Raw genomic sequence first — 4,597 nt, forward strand, 5'->3', positions numbered from 1 at the left:
CAAGTATACAACTGTGGTTCATCATTCTTTATTTGGTTCTTATGTAATTCTTGAACATATGTACCTATGAATCGAATAATGCATTGGTTGTTTGAACCTGATGGATATGAATAAAGCTGTAGCATACATTCAAATTCAAATCCAAATCCGGTACAATTAGGAAAAGCAGCAATTAAATTACGGTGAAATTAAGCTCTCAAGGTTGTTACGGCACACACGGTTGGTAAAACACAAACATTTGCGATATGCACCATAATCCAAGACGTTTCACAGAGAGGAAATGTGTGCAAGCATGCACACAGTTGCCGTTTGCAAAGCGTGTGCGATGCCAGACAATATCACAACTGGTGCGGGCAAACTAAATGTTTGTGTTAGTTGCCTTATCGTACACGATTCGCAACCATGAACTGTTTTTGATGAAGTATGCATCATAAATGTTGCACCACAGAATAGCGTGTGAGATAGTTGTCGTGTACGACGATGTAACGACGGTCTGATGTTTCGTAATCCTGTTGGACACTCGTACAACGATTAGCTAATCTTCTTAACGGTGAACCGTTTGTATTGGGCCGCGCATCATACACGTTCTATAATAGCGAACCATTTGTGATGGGCCGCATATCATAAACATAGCGCCACAGAATACCGACTGCGATGGCAATGCAAGCAGAAACGAGTAGGAGTACTGTAGGGGCCCTATCCCTGATGGTTTTTGGGTCGTGTGGGAAGGACCCCCCTATCGCCCACACTCACTTGGAAACGGTTCCATATGCCGTCGCGGAAAGGGGTTAAAAACCGTTTGTTTAGGACCGACACGCACCAATGTATATGGTTCACGCTCGACCTTTCGGTCTTAGTGTTCTGAGGCCATATCTGCATATTCTAGGCTCGTCAAGTTTAACCCAAGTATTCTGCTTGTGCAAAACTGGCTTGCACCCGTTGTATGTGAACGTAGAGCTTATCACACCCTATCATCATGTGGTGTCTCGACAGGACGAACTGTAGCAACGGTGCATACTCAGGGAGAACACTTATACCTTGAAATTTAGTGAGAGATCATCTTATAATGCTACCGCCATACTAAGAAAAATAAGATGCATAAAGGATAAACATCACATGCAATCAATATAAGTGATATGATATGGCCATCATCATCTTGTGCCTTTGATCTCCATCTCCAAAGCACCCTCATGATCACCATTGTCACCGACTTGACACCTTGATCACCATCGTAGCATCATTTTCGTCTCGCCAACTATTGCTTCTACGACTATCGCTACCGCTTAGTGATAAAGTAAAGAAATTACATGTCGATTGCATTTCATACAATAAAGCAACAACCATATGGCTCCTGCCAGTTGCCGGTAACTCTGTGACAAAACATGATCATCTCATACAACAATTTATATAATCACGTCTTGACCATATCACATCAGAACATGCCCTGCAAAAACAAGTTAGACGTCCTCTACTTTGTTGTTGGAAGTTTTACATGGCTCCTACTGATACATCTCCAACGTATCTATATTTTCGATTGTTCCATGCTATTATATTTTCAACTTTGGATGTTTATGGGCTTTATTATACACTTTTATATCATTTTTGGGACTAACCTATTAACCCAGAGCCCAGTGCTACTTTCTTTTTTTTGCCTATTTTAGGGTTTCGAAGAAAAGGAAAATCAAACGGAGTCCAAATGACCAGAAACTTCACGGAACTTATTTTTGGATCAGAAGAAGCCCAGAAGACTTGGAGTCTACGTAAGGGAAGCTTCGAGGAGGCCACGAGGTAGGGGGCGCGCTCTCCACCCTCGTGGGCCCCTCGTGGCTCCCCTGACGTACTTCTTCCGCCTATATATCTCCATATACCCTAAAACTACCGAAGAGCACAATAGATCAGGAGTTCCGCCACCAGAAGCCTCCGTAGCCACCGAAAGCCAATCTAGACCTGTTTCCGGCACCCTGCCATAGGGGGCAATCCCTCTCCGGTGGCCATCTTCATCATCCCGGTGCTCTCCATGATGAGGAGGGAGTAGTTCTCCCTCGGGGCTGAGGGTATGTACCAGTAGCTATGTGTTTGATCTCTCTCTCTCTCATGTTCTTGATTTGGCACGATCTTGATGTATCGCGAGCTTTGCTATTATAGTTGGATCTTATGTTTCTCCTCCCACTCTACTCTCTTGTAATGGATTGAGTTTCCCCTTTGAAGTTATCTTATCGGATTGAGTCTTTAAAGATTTGAGAACACTTGATGTATGTCTTGTCGTGCATATCTGTGGTGACAATGGGATATCACGTGATTCACTTGATGTATGTTTTGGTGATCAACTTGCGGGTTCCGCCCATGAACCTATGCATAGGGGTTGGCACACGTTTTCGTTGTGATTCTCCGGTAGAAACTTTGGGGCACTCTTTGAGGTCCTATGTGTTGGTTGAATAGATGAATCTGAGATTGTGTGATGCAAATCGTATAATCATACCCGCGGATACTTCAGGTCACATTGGAGTATCTAGGTGACATTAGGGTTTTGGTTGATTTGTGTCTTAAGGTGTTATTGTAGTACGGACTCTAGGGCTGTTTGTGACACTTATAGGAATAGCCCAACGGATTGATTGGAAAGAATAACTTTGAGGTGGTTTCGTACCCTACCATAATCTCTTCGTTCGTTCTCCGCTATTAGTGACCTTGGAGTGACTCTTTGTTGCATGTTGAGTGATAGTTATGTGATCCAATTATGTTAGTATTGTTGAGGGAATTTGCACTAGCGAAAGTATGAACCCTAGGCCTTATTTCCTAGCATTGCTATACTGTTTACGCTCACTTTTACCATTAGTTACCTTACTGTTTTTATATTTTTAGATTACAAAAACCTATATCTATCATCCATATACCACTTGTATCACCATTTCTTCGCTGAACTAGTGCACCTATACAATTTACCATTGTATTGGGTGTGTTGGGGACACAAGAGACTCTTTGTTATTTGGTTGGAGAGTTGCTTGAGAGAGACCATCTTCATCCTATGCCTCCTACGGATTGATAAACCTTAGGTCATCCACTTGAGGGAAATTTGCAACTATCCTACAAACCTCTGCACTTGGAGGCCCAAAAACGTCTACAAGAAGAAGGTTGTGTAGTAGACATCAGCTACCTGCTTAGCAAGAACCGTTCTTACCTACACATCAAAAACCACAACGCGGTATAGTGATTGCTTTTTGACCTTCAGAAAGAACCAGTTCATTGAATCCGATACAAGTAAAGTTGGAGAAAGTGACACCCGCCAGCCACTTGTGTGCAAAGCACGTCGGTAGAACTAGTCTCATGAACGCGGTCATGTAATGTCGGTCCGGGCCGCTTCATCCAACAATACCGTCGAATCAAGAAACAACTTGTAACGGCAAGCAATATGTATATACCCACACCCACAATTTCTTTGTGTTCTTCTCGTGCATATAACATCTACGCATAGACCTGGCTCGGATGCCACTGTTGGGGAACGCAGTATTTCAAAAAAAATTCCTATGATCACGCAAGATCTATCTACGATATGCATAGCAACAAGTGGGGAAGAGTATGTATTTAGATCTTGCAATCGAGTCTTTTAGTTTCTTGTTTTATCACTAGTTTAGTTTATAAAAGAAAATTAAAAAATTGGAATTGAGTTTGTCTCATACGCTTCACCTTTTTAATATCTTTCGTGAGTATGATGGAAAGGATAATTGTGCTTAAGTGCTAGAAGAAGACATCTATAAAATATTTGGCACTAAATATTTGAATGATGAGCATGATTGCAATGTTGTTAGTATGAATTCCTTAAATATCCATGATGCTAATGATATGCAAAGCCACAAGCTTGGGGAAGCTATGTTTGATGAAGATGATATTTTTTGTCCCCCAAGTTTTGATGAGCAAATTTATTATGATGAAAGCATGCCTCCTATCTATGATGATTATTGTGATGACACGTCTGCTTTAAAGAATAATGATAACCCTGAAACTTGTCATCTTGATCTTAATTTTCAATCACATGATAGTTATTATGTTGAGTTTGCTCCCACTATTATTCATGAGAAGAATTTTGCATATGTGGAGAGTAATAAATTTTCTATGCTTGTAGATAATCAAAAGAATTCTTTAGGTGACGGTTATATTGTTGAATCCATTCATGATGCTACTAAATATTATTATGAGGGAGGAACATATGCTTGTAGGAATTGCAATAATATCAAGTTTCCTCTCTATGTGCTTAAAACTTTGAAGTTTTGCTTGCTTTACCTTCCTATGCAAGTTGATTCTTGTTCCCATAAGTTTTTTGCTCACAAAATCTCTATGCATAATAAGTGGGTTAGGCTTAAATGTTCTAGTCATATTCTTCATGATGCTCTCTTTATGTTTCAATTCTTATCTTTTATGTGAGCATCATTGAAATCATCATGCCTAGCTAGGGGTGTTAAACGATAGCGCTAGTTGGGAGGCAACCCAATTTTATTCTTGTTCCTTACTTTTTGTTCCTGTTTAGTAATAAATAATTCACCTAGCCTATGTTTAGATGTGATTTTATGCTTTTAATTAGTGTTTGTGCCAAGTAGAACCTTTG

Source organism: Triticum urartu, chromosome 1 (assembly GCF_003073215.2).
Source record: "Triticum urartu cultivar G1812 chromosome 1, Tu2.1, whole genome shotgun sequence".
NCBI lineage: Eukaryota > Viridiplantae > Streptophyta > Magnoliopsida > Poales > Poaceae > Triticum > Triticum urartu.